The following is a 17,295-nucleotide window of genomic DNA, read 5'->3' as shown; positions in this document are numbered from 1 at the left end:
TAGTGCTTCTGAGGACTGCGGCAGAGCCACTGCAGTAAAGACTGAGTGCCACAGAAACGCCTGAGTCACTCTCCGCAGGGCTCGGGAATCAGAGGCTGGGGGAAGAGAAGGCGCGGGCTGCAGACGACAGCACAGAGATGCCGGCGCCTCCTGCGGTTCCGACCCCTAAATAAACCAGATTCCGTTTCTCCTATTCATGGAAAGTCAGTGAGAAACAGGTTTTTTGTTTTTTGTTGGTTTGTTTGTTTGTTTTGGTGTGGAGGGTGGGGGGAACCTACTGTCAGCATTAGTGAGAAAGTTTGAGGCTTATAGAATCACAGAATGTTGGAATTGAAAGTAATTTTCTATTTACTCCCTCATGTAAAGATGGGAAGGCCGAAGACGAGAGTCTGAGTCCTATAACGCACACTAGAAACCAGTCTGATGCCTCCTTCGTGAAGCATCAGTAAAAAGCACTTAAAAAGTCTGGCCATTCTTTCACGCACTACCCAGCTGTACCAACCCCCAATTAACCAAAGAAAAGTTCCATGTAGTGAGGCCATGGGAGAGGAAAGAGAAAATCAAAGATAACCAAGACTTTGGGCCTTTTTCGTTTGTTTAGAAATTAACATTTTAAGGGTTCTCCATAAAGCAATATCTAATTTTTATGATCAATGAAAAGTAGAACACAAAAAGCCACACTGCACTACCTGTATAGTCAAAGGGAAAAAAAACTTCGGCCCATTCTCTAAATTTTTTTTTAAATCAATTTTCAAACTAAAATGGATGATGGAACTCTGAGACATTCTGAGCCCTAAGCACTATTACATTTCTCCCTAATTTAGAAACAAGAGACTATTTATTAGTTGCATGAAGGTTTGCCTTTAACGTACCGTTCTCTCAGAGCTCGGGCTTTCTGATTATTAATGTATGCTTCTGCTTTTCCCAGAAACATGATCAAGCTTTTCACCTGGAATTTTCTCCCAAATTCTGGCAAATGTGCATTTGCTTTTAAGATTCTTTCAAAGAAGGGACAGGAATTATTAAAAGACGCTTGTCCCTGTTATAAAGCACTGATATAAATGCACAGTCATCGCCCAAAGGAGCGATGGAAGAATTCTGTGTTCTGTTTTTCTTGCTCACTGGGTGGTTTTGACTAAAACGTCAAGGGGGTGGAGAATAACCCAGTGGAGGCCGTTATACAACAGCTCAGTGCTCATGGGGAATATTAAGTGGAAATCAACAGTGAGAAACAGCCATATTTTGGATGGTAAGTGGCACCCTGCGTCGACTGCATGGAGGATTTTTTCATTTTGGTGTGGCCCTTGGGAAACCTTTTAATTAGGAAAGATCTATAAGAGCTTGAAAACTAACCCGGAAGTTGTCGACCTTCTGTGCTGTGCTGTTTCTTTTCCTGACTAAGGAAGTACTTACCTACCCTTCCCCCTCCAACCTCCCAAGTCGGCCTCTGAATCTGTGACCTTGGTGTTAGTCTGTGGTCCAGCATTCCTTTTGCCGGAATCCTTGGTGGTGTCATCCTAACCGCTGTTTCTGAAGTTTAACATGCTGGGGCATTACTTTGGGGTCCATGTTTTAGTTAGACTTTCAGGAGTTAGATAGTGACTCTGGAAGACCATGGAGAGAACGACCCGGCACTGCCTGCTGCAGCTGAAACGCACCAAAGACACACGTGCAGGCACAATCTGCCAGCGAGCCTACTCCACCCCCGGTAAAGGGCCTGGGACACGCAGCCATCCACCAGCACCGCGCCCTTCTAGAATTTGTTTCCCCCTATTCATAAAGTTGTGATCTCTTCTAGACAAATAATAAAACGGGGTGAGGGTAGAGAGGGTAGAGAGGGCAGTAGTTAGCCTTGTGAGGTACAAGAACAAGACACCCTCTCTCTCTTTCTTCTTGGCTGCAATCAAGAGCAATGTGAGGGGCGAGTCAGCTTCCCAAGTTCTCTACCTGCCTGCTGCACTCAGCTTTGGAGACCCTGTTTTTTTCCCTGCCTGCTCACCACTTACCGGTTCTCTCCCACCCTCAATTTCTGGAATAAATCTGGACCTAACCTAAAGTTTAGGGTAGTTAAGCAGCTCTAGCTCCATGTCTAGGACTCAGCATCTGGTATGCTGTAACCTTGGACCCCACAAGAGGTAAGAGATTTCTGTCATTTGTGTGTCTGTATTCTTAACTGCACAGTCTGCTGAGCACTGCTTTTCCTAAAGAGATCCTCTCTTGCTTTTGCTGTTCCCTTTCTCAGCCTGAGAGCCAGTGTCTGGTCCACTGAACACTTCTCACGTTGGCCCAGAGGTTCTCAACAGGAGGCAGCACCTGGAAACATGCCTTGGTGGGAGGGCAAGAGAGAGGGCATGTGAGGTGGCCACAGTGACTGAAAGGCGCTAGATAGAATTTACAGGGTAGGGGGCAGGGATGCTAAACAATTTGTCCTGCCTAAAATGCCAATGGCACTGAGGTTGAGGAACACTATTCTTGCCCCAAGTGGATGTATGGCAGCACTGTTGGAGGGACATTAAGTCCCTCGGTCCCAATCGGATTCTGCTTCTTAGTCTTCCATCTCAGCGTAGAGCATCTCTTCTCCCAATTTGGTTTTGTGAATTAGAGCTGCAGTCGACTCTTTTATTCCCTCCTGGAGGATCAGCTTTTCTAAGACTTGGGCCCTAGATGGACCAGCCTTTCCTATTCTTGCCCATTGAACCTTGTTTCTCCATCCTGTTATACTAGCCCAAAGCATATTTATTTTTCAGTGGCTAATGTTGACTCTACTCTCTAATGAAAGTCTGCTTTCTCTCTTTTGTTCTAAGCTATTTCGTGAGCCTAGCTAGGCAGATGTGACCTTACAGGTGTGTGATATCAACTTTAGAAACTCATCTGTCTTATATTCTTACTTCCTTGGAGACCCTGGTCTCAGTGGAAACTACATTCTAGTCAAGGGAGAAATACAATAAATGAGAAAATATATATTATGTGTAGTAGTTTGCTCAGGCTGTCACAACAAAGTACCACAAACTGGGTGGCTTAAACAACAGAAATGTATTGTCGTCTCACAGTTCTGGAGGCTGAAAGCCTGAGATGAAGGCATGAGTCGGCTTAGTTCCTTCTGAGAGCTATGAGAGAGGTATCTGCTTCATGCTTCTCTGGTGGTTTGCTGTCAATCTTTGGTGTTCCTTGGGCTGTAGAAGCATCATTCCAACTTCTCCCTTCATCTGCACGTGCATACTCTGTGTGCACGTCTCTGTGGCCAAATTTTCCCTATTTATAAGGACATCAACCATATTGGATTTGAGGCCCACCTTACTCCAGTGTGACCTCATCTTAACAAATCACATCTGTAGTGACCCTGTCTTCAAATAAGGGTACATCCCAAGGGGCTGGGGTTAGGACTTCAGCATAGGCTTGTGGCGGGGGGGTCATAATTCAACTCATAACAGTTTAGTAGATGGCGGTAAATTAAGGAGAAAAATAAAGCAGGGTAAGGGTTTTGGGGGTGCACAGAGATTGAGGGCATGTTGTTTTCAAAATATGATCAAGGGGAAAATTACTGGAGCGACCTGAAGGTGATGGAAGAGCCAGATATGTGGATAATGCAAGAGAAGAAAATTTCAGGCAGAAGCAATAGCAAATGCAAAGGCCCACGGCGTGTTTGAGGAGCAGCAAGGTGCTGATGTGGCTGGAGTGCAGACGGTGGGGGGTGGGCTCGGGAACCGAGGCAAGAGGCAGCTCGTGCAACCAGACCGTGGACCACTTGTCCGACAGTTTGTATGGAATAGAATAATGATAGCTACCAAACTATTGAACATCTACAAGTTAATAGCACCATGAAGAGCTTATTGTAATTTTTGGCACTTCCTCCCACCCCCATTTAATCTTATGTTATAGAAGAGGACATTGAGGCTCAGAGGGATTCAGTGACCTGCCCTGTATCGCATGCTCAAGTGACGAGGCAGATGGAAGCCCTTGGCTGCTTGGCTTCAAAGCCCATGTGGTTTACCTTCGTGCTACACAGCTTTTATGGGTGTATATCTGGGCACAGAGCCACGCTTTATCCTGAGATCTGGTCAGCTAGCTGGGCCATTTGACACCAGGGGGCTACAAAAGTTATTTTCCACCTTATCCAAACACATTCCTTCATTGGCCCATCTGCAAACCTGAAAGGGCCACATAACTCCTCCCTCATTTTTATTTTTTATTTTTTATTTTGAAGTTGTGAAGGGTTGAAAATTAAGCAAATCTATTCTTGGTATATTTTGGAAATTTTCTACCCTTCTCAGAGTTCATCCAAAAGGGAAGAAAGAGACTCGGTCTCTTTCCTCACTAATAGAATGCAACAGAGAACAGGAAAGTTTAGTGGTAGGAGCAAGCTTTTGTCAAGAGTAGAGCCAATGAGATTTCAACACCACAAAGAAAACATTGAATGGAGGAAGAAAGCTGAAGTTTTGCTGCTTCACCGCTGGGCTCAAGTTCAGGTCAAGGCACACTCCCTTTTAGGCATGTTGTCTATTCCTTATTCTCTTAGTGCCATGTTTTCCCTAGTAACAAACTTTAATTCTACCTCAGCAATTAAGAATAATGTATGTTTTTTCCCCAAGGGAGAATTAATCAGATATCCCAGGCAGGAACGCTTTATCATTTGGTTAATTGCCTAAGAAGCAGAGAGCGTCTTTTATTCGGGCCATCTTAAATACTGCAGAGCCTGCTAAGTAAATAGCTTCCATTTTGCACCAAACACATTCTTTTATTTAAAAACAAAAGGAAATCAGAAAGAAACTTAAAAATAACAGGAACAGACTGTACTGCCCTTGCTTGTCATGAAAATATTCCTTTTGTCCTGGCATTAAACAGTAGCTGGCAATAAAGAAAACCTCAGGAGTATAATATTCTTGGATTGTACCAGGGCGGAAGATTAAACTTCTAAACCATCTGAGATGTCTCTGCTTTGCCCCTCACCCAAGAGGCTCTTGTCACTCTCTTTACTGTTTCATAATGAAATATGTTTCCGCAGTGTTAGGGACAATTTATGAGTAGCTTGAGGTTTCCATCTAAAGATACTTTCTTTCAGAAAGAGAATAGAGGGGAAAAAAAAATCCAATCCTGAAAATAAAAGCAGACTTGCTTCATGTAGCTTTATTTAAGAGAATATGATCGCTATGCAAAGCCCAGGTTGCCTGTGTTGGTGTCTAAACTAGAACAAACAGAACTTTTTAATAAAATTCTGAGTGAAGCAAAGCTTTCATAGCATTGAAATGATGAGTCATTGAAATTTGGGCGTCATGATTCATTCCTGAGCATAACCAGAAAATTGGAACAATATTTAAATACTCCAGCTTTGTTTTCAGGACGAAAGTCAATTCCAATCAATCAGTTCCTAGCTTGAAACAAAACATCAGTTTTGGTAAAGATTTGCATATCAGTTTCTTTCTGCTTTAATCTGAACTTAAAGAAAAAAGGCTTTCAAATCTCAGGTGATAGATAATATTCTGGAAAGGTGGGCAGTAAATGCAATATCCCACAATGCTTCCAGGAACAGGAAGTTTGGAATTGGAATGGCAGATTGGATGCTGCGGGCAGGGCCAGGGAAGGCAACAGTATTATATTAGCTTTTTAAGAAGGTCCAGGAGCTACAGACCCCTGCAGGAGGTGCTCTGAGTGAAAGAAAGTGGGCAAGATGAAAACCTTTAAATTTGAAACTACCATCACCGACATTTCCCACATCAGGAGGCATGCTTCCATTTTCGAGGCCCCATGTGTCCTGATTCCTGAGCACAGCTGGCTCATAAAGCGGCAGCCGTCTACCCAGAGTGCCAGAAGTGCCTAAAGACCTTTCTGTCCCCAGTGTGTCTGCCACTGATGACCTTGGCACTCTTCCCATAGGCTTGAAATTATCTGCATTTAAATTACTTATACATAATTTAAAAAAAAAACAACTCAAGGCAGCTGGTGTCCTGCTGTAAAACCAGTGATAAAGCCATTGATAGTTCTCTAGCCACTGAAGTACTGGTTCAGACTTTGAGGTTGCTAAAGGTCCCTTTGGAAGCTGTATGTAATCCGTGGCCTCTTTTCCAGAAAAATGCGCAAGAACATGGAAATTTATATGTAAGTTAGCTGTTTCACAGATCTCTGGAAGTCTGCCTGTGAAGCCTACCTATCTCTCTGCTTCTCAACTCTGAACGTCCTCCCCTCCACTCATTCTCCATTCTGCTCAATCTCACCTCCTTCATGAAGTCTGTGGTTTCTCCCATATAAACCCCTACATCTCTTACCACCTGTGCTAGAGATGCATGAAACACCTACCTTACATATAAATTCTGTGTATTTGTGCATTTTTGTTTTGCCCTAGAACTGTAACCACAGAACTGGCTCAAAACGTCCGCTGCTGTTTAACAAGATACTGAGTTGCTTTTCAAAGACAACAGACCAAAACCATAATCATGGAGCCAAAGCATACACAAAGAAGAGAACTTTGACCTCCAGCTGCACTGGAACCGAAGTCTTGGCACTCCCTGCCCCAACACACACACACACACACACACACACACACACACACACACACACACACACTCAAAGGACTGGGGCATAACCAAAACCTGAACAGCAGAACCCTTTCAGAAGCAAAGGGTTCATTGTCCGGGAAGACCCGGTTCTGACCCCCCTTACCGTAATGGCCCAGTTCCAAGATCCTCCAGTTAAAACTCGCTCACCAGCACTTTTGCGTACACATTTCCCCTAACCTCTAAAAAACCCTTAACCTAGTCCAGTGAGCAAGATGGATTTGAGGTACATGTCAGCTGACAACAAATTCTCTCAGCTTTTGTTTGTTCAAACTTGTCTTTATTTTACCCCTGTTTTTCAAGGAATTTTTCACTGGATATAGAATTTTATCTTAACTTTTTTTTTTTTCTTTCAGTATTGTAAAGATGCCTTTCTATTGTCTTCTGGCCTCTATTTCTGATAAAAAAAAAAGTCATCATCCTTATCCTTGTAGTATGTAATGTCTTTTTCCTGCCCATTTCAAGACTTTTTCTTCACCTTTAATTTTCAGCAACTTTTCTATGATATATACCTTGTGTGGTTTTTAAAAATATTTATTCTTCTTGGGATTTTCCAAGTTTCTTGGATCTGTAATATTTTCATCAGCTTTGAGAGTTTTTGTCATTATTTTTTCAAAGTATTTTTTTGTTCATTGTACTTTTCTCTTTCTGAAGCTCCACTTACATTTATGTTGGACTGTTTGATAGTGTCCCACAGGTCCTTGAGGTTCTGTTAATTTTTCCTCAATCTCATTTCTCTTATTTCTTCAGATTGAATACTTTCAATTAATCTGTCTTCAAATTTACTGATTCTCTTTTCTTGCCATCTCCAAAAACCAATTAACCCTATCAGTGAATTTTTCATTTCAGTTGTATGTTTCAGTTCTAGATTTTTTTTTAGTTTTTCTTTTACGATTTTCATTTCTCTGCAGAGATTTCCTATGTCTTCATTTATTAGTCTGTGTTTTTAAAATTCTTTTCACACATTCTTATTCAATTCTTTGAACATATTTATCATAGCTGATTTAAAACCTTTGCTCAGTCCAGCATCTGAGCCATCTCAGGTTGGTTACTATTAGCTGCTATTTTTCTTGGCTATGGAACACATTTTCCTACTTATTTATCTAGTGATTCCTCATCAAATACTGGTTATTTTGAATAGTACATTGTAAAGATTCTGAGTTCTGTTACTTTCATCTGAAGAGTGTTCATTCTTCTTTTAGCAGGCAGTTCGATTGCAGGCCGATGATCTTGAACTTGTGTAGGCTTAGTTGAAATTTTGTTATAGGATCTGCGGAAAGCCCACGGTATTTCCCAAGCTCTTCTACCTTGCTGGGGCTCAGTCTTCAAATTCTGCCTCCCTGAAGTTTTGTCAGCAATTAGTTGTATCCTTTGTTAAAGCAGGTGTGGAATAGATCTTATATAAGGTATGTGTTGATCCTCAGGCCAATGCTGCCTACTCCCTATTTTTCAAAATAGTAATAATAAAGTTTTATTGGAACACAGCTATGCTATTCATTTACATACTATCTATGGCTGATTTTGTGGTACAGTGGCAGAATTGAGTAGTTGCAATAAAGACTCTGTAGTTTGCACAAGTAAAAATATTTATTACAGTGCCCTTTACAGAAAAATGTTTGCTAAACCCTGCTCTAGAGTCTAGTCCTTACTCCTAAGGCAAGGCCTTTCTGGTATCTTAGCTGGATTCCAGGAGTGCTAATAAATTTAATAAAGTGTTACTAGAACCTCCCTACTCTTTCTAGGTCATAATTCCAAAGTCTTTGGGAACTGCTGTTCCACCAGTATTGCTAGTATCTGTTCCTTCTTAAACATATAGTGAGCCCCAGATGGTCTCCTCCTATTCATTAACAGCCCAGCTCTCAGTCATGGTCTCATGAGGGTCCCCTATCACAGCGTTGGGAAGCGCTCTCTGCATAGCTCCTTCCTTGCTGATGCTCTACTCTGGAGACTCCAGCTATTGCATCTGTGCTACACTCTGTATTCTGCCTCTTCACCTAAGCTTTCAAGCTCTGTTTGCACTTCAGTGCTGTAGTTAGAAAATTGTCTCCCGGTAGAGAGCTGGATGACTGTGGGTTGACCTCATTATCTCTTCTCAGAGCTAACAGCCTGTGGGCTGCCTGTTGTCCACTGCCTGAAAACAGTTGCCTCATATTTTCACCCAGTTTTATAGTACTTTATAGCTGGAGGACTTGGTTGGTACCAGTTACTCCATCATGGATAGAAGTATAAATCCCTCTGCTTCTTTTTAAAGCCTCATCACCCTCCTGGCAGATGATACCTTCCAGAGTCTGTGGCTCAATTTTTCATTTCTCCTCCAACTCCCAGCTTAATGTATCTTCTCTTCTTCAGAAAGAGGCCAGGTTCTCTTGAGGATCTGCTAGTAATTTTCTATTTTGTCACTCAGGGACATGTGCAGTTCACAGCCCATTTGCAAAGTGAACAGCTAACCCGCCCTGAATGCAATGACTGACACAGTCCCTTTGACTCTGGAAACTAACTCCACCCACTACCTTTTGTACCCTGGGATGATTCAGGACTATGTCCGCTCACCTTCTATGGCTATGAGGTTTTAGAATTATACTTTACATTCATATGAGTGCACATTTCCATGTTGAGAAGAAAAGTAATTGACTACAGGCTCACATACAAAATAATCAATAGATAATCCAGTCAATTCTCATTATGACAAAGGAAAGGGGGAAAGTAAACCTTTATTGAGAGACAATGATGAGTCAGGTGTTCTGCTAAGCACTTTAATATATATATATATATATATATATATATATATATATATATATGAAACTATTTAATCCTTACTGCAGTCTTGAAGAGATAGTATTATTTAATTTTGAATAAATGAAAAACAGGAGACTTTGAGAGATTAAATAATTTGTGTCAGGTCACAATAGTCCATGGTGGATTCCTGAAGCCCGGCATGTCTGTATGACTTTGGAGCTCCTTTACAGATACCAGATGACCTCATGGAAGAGGAGAACTGGCTCCCCCTCCCTATATGTACAATTTATAAGACTATACATTTTGTTACTTACTCTCTTAAATCTGTCCTTGGTTTAAATGGATTTTACTTACATACGAATATTGAGGATGGACAAATAGTACATGGTATGATTTTTCCTAGTCCGAAATGAGCGCCCAAGAGGAGGAGCTAATGGAAATAGTTGAATAGTTGTTGTTGGTTTAGGAAGTCAAATGTTTACTCACCTTCCTTTAATCTTAATATTTATAAGAACTAACATTTATTAAATACCTCCTGTCTGACCCTGGGCTAAGCCTTTTGAACATATCTAATTTAATCCCCTCAGCAAATCTGTGAGGTCCCATCTTCAGGCTAAAATAAAGTTTGGGGAGGTCAAGTAGTTTCTAGTAGATGGTAATCAGCAGAATCAGAGTCTGACCCAGACTATGAGATTTCAGTCTGTGCTTCCAGCCACTATACTGTACTCATTTCCAAATGACTCTCCCCCCAAAACAAAACAAAACAAAACAAAACAAAACAAAACACAAACTGATTCCACAATGCTGGAGTTCCTGCAATTATAAATAATCTGAAATAGTCTTGACCTTGTAGCCTCCATGCCCATAACTCTTTTCCCAGATAGTGGAAAAGGTTTCACAATAGGTTTGGGTTCAAATCCAGACCTTGGTACCTTTCATAAAACTGAGGAAGATCATTCCTCTTTTGCCAGGGCTGTGAAGGTTAGAAGCTGTGAGCACAGAGAAGGTGGTCAAATGTTCATTACTTGCAGGATTATGGTAATAAGCAAGCACTCTGCAGGTACAAGTATGATCCTCTTTTTAATTTTATTTGTCCGTGGCTGGCAGGGGCAAGTGACTACTCTCAAATAAAACCTTCATATATTATGAAACGAGGATGCCTAATCGCTCAGAAACAAAGATAAGGCAACCAACTATGCACAGCTAATAGGATGCCCCCCCCACCCCCGCCCCTCAACAAATGCCAGAGTTAGTAACACCATCTGCTGGGGGGGAGGGGCGTGCAAAAACCATCTGAGTAGAATCTAAAGTTAATTGTGAAAGTTTGATAAGCAAAGCAGAAAAGTGAACTAATTCCGGAAACAGAGAGGAGCGTTTTAAACATCCAGAGTGTAGATCTTGTTCCTCAGAGCTGTGTGGACGAATGATCAGTCTCGCGCTATGTTCAATCCACCAGCGAAAACTGGTGTGAAGGCCCCGGAGCGGGAAGACCCAACTAATTCAACAGAATGCAGGGCCTATATGCTCGGTCCAACACCCCCACTCCCATCCTGGCCCACTTCGGGTCCAACCGCTCATGCTGTCTTTCCTCTGGGTACTTCTTGTTTTAAAAGGCTCAGGCTAATCCGAAAGGTCTGGGCAGTTTAGGATACAGCGAGAAGGGTGCACAGCGCCTGTGGATACCCAAGAAGAGTCTTTTCCTCGCTCAGAAAGGACAGGGCTGCCTTGCCTGGCGCAGGGTCAGCAGTGTACCGCGAGGGGCTATAATACAAGCTATACTAGATTCTTTAGGACCAGACTCTTTCTCCCACCCAAAACCCGCACCCCACTGCTCTGCCTTGGGAAGCTGTCAATCAGAAGAGTAGGAACTCCACAAAGTTCCTTAAAAGTCAAAAACCACTGAGAAGTTCAAGAAGGGGTGTGTGTGTGTGTGTGTGTGTGTGTGTGTGTGTGTGTGTGTGTGTGTAAGTGGACGTAGGCCACAGCATTTGGCCTGGTTACTGCAGCATTTCTCACAGAACAGTATACTTTTCCCCAGGGGGTTGCCAGTGCCTGCGGCAGTAACCAAGGGCCTGAGCCGGTGCGCTGAAAGCTGGGGTGCCCAGAAGAAGAGAAAAGAGGAACCCGGAATGGGCAGAGGAATTCTCAACAGGGAAATCGCAGAATTAAACTTAAATAAAAATGGATGAGGGAAACGCTTCCAGCAAACCGTAGAGGGGAGTAATTAGATGGCAAGAGGGACAGAATCCCAGGGCCCACCTGGATGTTTAAATGCAAAAGCTAGAGCTCTGGGGTTAGTTAGTGAAAGGTGGTCCGGGCGCCGGGCCTCGGGGAAGACCTTTGCCCCTCTGCGCACCACTTCCCAGCGTAAAATACGCGTTGCTGGGGAAAGAAGTCTGAGTCTCCTTTTGAGTCAAGAATGCCTTTGGAATGGGATGAAAGTTCTGTATTCTTTCCCCGGAAAAACGCGCTCATGCATAAATACACATCAAGTGAGGCGCCTTTTCAGAGGGTTCCTGCACAGTACCCCGCTGGCCTATGGTGCATAGGCATTGCCCTGGCCGCTGGCTGGGGCTCCTTCTCTCTCTGAGCAGGAAGAGAAGCAGGGTGTCCACGCTGCGGAGGGGACAGAATCAGCATCTTACTGCGGCAGGGAACGGGGCGGGGGACCGGCACCGCCCCAGCCCTAGATCCTCCTGCGCCAGACGTTTTGGGAAGTCATCCACACCCGACATCTCCTTTGGGAAGAATGTCCCTTCTCTCTCTGGTGTAACACGCGGCAGGTTTTGGGCGAAGCTTCCCGGGTCATCTTCGCAGCGCCCCTGGGTCTGGACAGGTCCAGGGTGCCTCGTCTCCCTCTCCCCTCCCCCGCCCACAAGATGGCTTGCCCAACCCTGCAGCAGCCCTCATCCCCAGGTCATCCTCGCAGGGTCCTGGGTCTGGGTAGGTCCAGCGCACCCTTCAGCCTCCGCAACTACCTGGCCCCGTCCGGCAGCAGCCCGAACCTCGGGATCACTAGAAGGCAGAAAGTACAGCTGCCCCTTCTGTCCGTGGGATTGCCCTTCGTCCTTCTGCAGTGCCTTCTGCCTTGATCTTCCTCCCACCAGCCTAGTCTCAGCACACCCTCCCCGTACCCCGCCCCTCCCCCCGCCTCCCACCTCTCCATAAAAGTTGCCCGAGAGAATGCTGCAATGACAGCTCCCTGGAGCCAGCGCAGGGGGAGAAGTCTCGGGGGCTTGCGCAGGCCTCCCACCACCTGGGAAGGGAGAGATGCTGTAAAACAAAGCTTTCCTGCAAGTATTTTGCATCAAACAGCGCAATTATGGCGACTCCAACTCTGCACAAACTGAAGGCGATGCCCTAGGTGACCCGCCCCGGTGCTGACATTTGCGCTCTCGCTCTTCGCCCTACTGCATCTCACCCACAGAGACGCGGCGCGAGCGCACGAAGCCGTGTCGCACCAGCAGGGGACTGTGGCCTCAGCGCGCGTTCCCGCTGAGAAGGGAGGGGGGCGCCTGGCCTTTCAGAATGGCGGCCGTGCACAGCTGCATGGCTTCAGGGAAGAGAGAAACCGAAAAAGTTTCCAAAAGAAAGGTCACGGAGACAGGTAGTTAACTCCCTCTGTCTCACATTGGTAGTCAGGATGCAAGTCTAATTGTCAGCCCAGTTAAAAGAAAATATTATATAGAGAGCTACTTCTTTTTCTTCTAAGTTATGCCACTTTCTAGACCAATCTGCGTGAACATTTATCCTTAGGATCCACTTTTGGTGCAGCCAAAAATTTATAGGCAATATCTACGACCTCCTTTCCTACCCGGATCCATGTGCCTACTGATACCTCTGTTTTGTTGTTCATTTTTCTTAGGGTGTGTCTCAGGCCTCCTGATCCTCCAGCTCCCCCACTACTTGTCTTCTAACTCTTTGCATTGCCTCCTTCCTCCTATGCCCAGCCTGCAAGGGCGATTCAGTCATTTATTCTTAAAGGCATCAGCACTCCCTTTGCCATTCATATCCACAGGCCCCCTTTATATAAGTTTGGATCTTTCCTTTGCTGTCACTGACTTGGACATTCTGTGGTACTATGATTCTTTCTATTCCTTTCTGCTGTGGATAGTTAATCACAGCTTCTCTCTTGTGTCCCTATGGAAAGGTTGCCTAATGACATAGCAGAACTATAAACTAAATGGGTGTCAGTGACAAAGCAGAATCTCACTGCCTGGGAGACTCTTAATGAGACATAACTTCAGCCTCTGGCGAGACCTGCTGATGAGATAATGTCTCTGAAGGAAAAGATGAACTTGGGCTGTAACCTATTAATGGCCAGACCAACCTCAGATCTCTTTGCGGACTCTCCTTGGCACAACTCTGAAGCACCCTGGTGTCTGGTTTCTTCTGATGCATTTTGGATCAAAAGGTGTGTTACTTGAGGACAGCACAGTCAGTTTGCGAATTCAACCCACCTAGGTATGCACAGTTCAGGAGAGCCCAGGCACCTGTGTTACAGGCAGGTGTGTGAGTCATTTGTCAGTCCTAGGCTGTGAAGGCAAAGACACTGCGGGCAGAACTCTGTGCTTCTGAAGATCCTCCTTTTAGCCTGACCTATGCCCACAGACCTTGGAAACTGGTCCAATTGTCTGCTTTCCCGAATAGGAAACTGAATCCCATGGATATTAGGAAGTTGGCTAATCTGATCTATTAATTACTTTTTAATTGAGGTCTAATTGACATATAACATTATATTAGTTTTGGGTATACAATATAACGATTTGATATTTGTATATTTTGTCAAATTAAGAGGCTTGCTAAGTTTAGAACCCAAGACTCAATTTTCTGTGTTGTGTTCTTTCTACTATTCAGTTTCTTCTTTTCTAATTATGTTCTTTTATCACACACATGTGTGCACATGTACACAAATACCCCCGCCCCCACCACACACACCCCTTTGGAAGGACTGATGTAGTAACATCTTTTAATAGTAAAAGAATGCGAATTCTTTTAGTATTACAGGTTAGTAAGTTAATCATGGGGAAATGTCTTCTGGAGGAAGGTTAGTGCATTTAAAAACTTATTTTATTAAAGTATAGTTGGCCTGCAATATTATATTAGTTTCGAGTGTTTAACATAGTGATTTGACATTTACGTTCAGGGCACCACGATAAGTCTAGTACCCATCTGTCACCATGCAAAGTTATTATGATGTTATTGACTATTTTCCCAGTGCTATACACTACATCATGGGGAAATGTCTTAAAGGAAAGAAGGAGTTGCATGGAGAAGTGGATGGTGAAAAAGTTGCTGCAGTGGATTTTCCTAGGGATCCAGTTGGCACATTTGGGCAGCTGGGGCTCACAGATAGGGCGAGAGGCAGCAAGGCAAGAAGATATGGAAAACGGCATCCTGGCTAATGTGCATTCTGGCTGAAGACATAGCAAGCAGTCCTTCTTCCAGTCTGTGTACCACTCAGTTGCTTCTGACAGGGTGAGATGCATTGTTTATGATCCTTCAGCTGCCCTGTCTCCCACCTTGCCGCTAAGGGGTGGAGTGGGCGAGTGGGGCATCATTACGCCGTAGGGAGCTGTGTACTTAGGAAAACACTCCCAGATCTCAATTTAAACTCTCCGAGCCTCTGACACTTTAATCCCTCTAAAAGCTTTCTTCATAAATGAGCTGGCCACGGGCAGTCACTTGTCCGGGTTGAGGGGCTGAGCTCAGCTAAGAGGCACTGCCGGAATAAATGCAGTCGCGTCTGGATTTGGAAAGTGGGAGCGAGCAGGGCGGCTGCAGTGGGCTGATGAGGAACATGGCATGTGGGCTTCAAGTTCTAAATTTCCACCCTGGCTTTTTCCTCAGTAATTTACTCACTCCTTTGAATATTCTTACACTGTTTCAGAGAATCAAAGTTTTATGGACAATAATGCTACGCTCTGGCAGCCACACAGCTTTATGCAATCAAAGAGGGACTCGGAGAGGCGTGCTCATGATTTCAGAAATATGGGTGCCCTGACCACCACTTACTTTTTCTTTCTTTTTTATAAGCATAAAGACAGTACATTAATAATTCAAAGATATTTATCCCATCATCAGCACTTCTGCAGTCTTTTTGAGTTTTGTAATGTCACCCCTCTGGCTAAAATAATACATTCGCCCCTTAATGATGTCTTAAATTTGATCATAATTCCATGCTCTGTAATGCATAGGTTGTATTATGGGAGGAGGAGACAAACAGAGAAACTAAGTTTAATGTATAAAATGGCCCTTGAGGTTGTTCAGATTTGGTTTTGCCTAGAAATGTGGTTAAATATACAGGCCATTTGATGATGGCCTTTTTCTATATATTTTCACTCCAGCAAAAACACCACAAATAAGAAACCAAAGATTTTAATTAAGAAGTTTAATTAAAGAGTTTATATATTCTAATACGAGGGAAAAATAAAAGCAAATCAAGTAAGCTATAAATAGATTTTCTCTTTCCTATTAATTTTTATACAATAAATTGCCAATTTGGTTCTGATAATTCTGAAAAGTGATATATTCCATTCAGGGCAGTTCATAGCAAGCTTGCAGAATCTTCAAATTTCTCTATTTTTGAATTTCCTCAGCTTCTCTGATCTGCCCTTCTCCTGCCCTTTATTCCCTCACATTCTCTTCTCACTCGGCCAAACGTTTTCTCAGGAAGGAATCTGATATCAGTCCTTTACACCTTCATGGGAACATACATCAAAATAGAAACTCTAACAGAGCCAGTAACGTTTTAAGACATACCTGAGTTTGAAATAAAAAGGTTTAGATTCCAAAATATAAAATATTCTGAATCAGAAGAGGAAATGGAGAAAGTATTTGGGAGGCAGAAATTCCTTCCAGAACACCTTGGAAATAATCCTGCTAATGATCTGCTCGTGGATGGCTGGATGAGTTATGACGTGTGGTCTTGTCTGATTACGACTCACACACTCCTTTAAGATACACAGCTGTATTTGTGTAGCTGTCAGGAGCCTCGATACTGGTGTCAAACCTGCATAGAGTCCCCTCTCTAGCACTTACTAGCTGTTGGCATTTGGGAAAGACTCCATCTTCTCACTTGCAATGTTCATAACCCAGCTGAGCCCACACAGGCTGGTGGGAGGATGAGAAGATACCTTGTGTTCTCAGCACAGTGTCTAGTACATGGATAGCCCTTGGTAAATGTTAACTATTATTACTTTTCTTTGAAAAGTAAATTCAAACCTAGGAGTTAGGAGATCAGGCTTCCTTGCCTGGTTTTTTTCTCTAGGAATTTTCTTCTTAAAAGGTTTTCAAACCATTTGGCAAACATATCATTCCAGTATTCCCCTGTTCTTGTGCCAGTAAATTACGCTCTAGGGAAGAACCTTAAGATTCAGAAAGAACAAAGGGCCTCAGTATTGCCAGACTGAAAGTTCAAGTGTTGTAGCTACCGTTACTTTTATTTACCCTCCCCTAAATTCAAATTCAGCTCTGATTTATTGAGTGCCTATTTCCCGATGCCCTGTGCTAGAAATATTTCACCAGCAAGGCAGTAATGTAAAGTAGGGTTTATTGTCTGGACTTTATTTTATTTTTTCATGCCTACAGGACCTGGTATTCCTAGGTGGTCTCCCATCCAAGTACTAACTAGGCCAGACCCTGCTTAGCTTCTGAGATCAGATGAGATCAGGCACGTTCAGGGTGGCATGGCTGTAGACTTGTCTGGACTTTGTAAGTGAGGAAACCAAAGCTTAAAGAGGTGAGTGCTTTGTCTAAATCACACAGTAAAATTTGGTTAAGATAGAGAATTTAGGCATACTTTTCTGGAGATTTAAATCTGGCTATTAATTGTTTGGGGTCTCTTAGAAGACCAGTTCCAAGTTCAGGCTAATTGAATTTACTTAATCTCGTAGTTCTCAGAAGAATAAAAACCATCTCTCCTTCCATCACAGCTCAACCAAGCACAGGAGAGAACAGACAAAACCAGTTCAGTCATAAATTTAGCTTATTTGTCAATCGCTGCGAAGGC

The 17,295-nt window shown here is 43.4% G+C and overlaps 1 pseudogene; it reads right to left on the bottom strand.

Annotated features, from left to right (window-relative positions):
- Window positions 1-16,865: 16,865 nt before the first annotated feature.
- LOC118612787 lies at window positions 16,866-16,984 on the bottom strand (annotated as a pseudogene).
- Window positions 16,985-17,295: the final 311 nt, after the last annotated feature.

This window comes from Rousettus aegyptiacus, unplaced genomic scaffold, assembly GCF_014176215.1.
Source record: "Rousettus aegyptiacus isolate mRouAeg1 unplaced genomic scaffold, mRouAeg1.p scaffold_m13_p_16, whole genome shotgun sequence".
Taxonomy (NCBI): Eukaryota; Metazoa; Chordata; class Mammalia; order Chiroptera; family Pteropodidae; genus Rousettus; species Rousettus aegyptiacus.
Note: the sequence above shows the minus strand (reverse complement) of the source record. Positions and strands in the feature narration are given on the sequence as shown.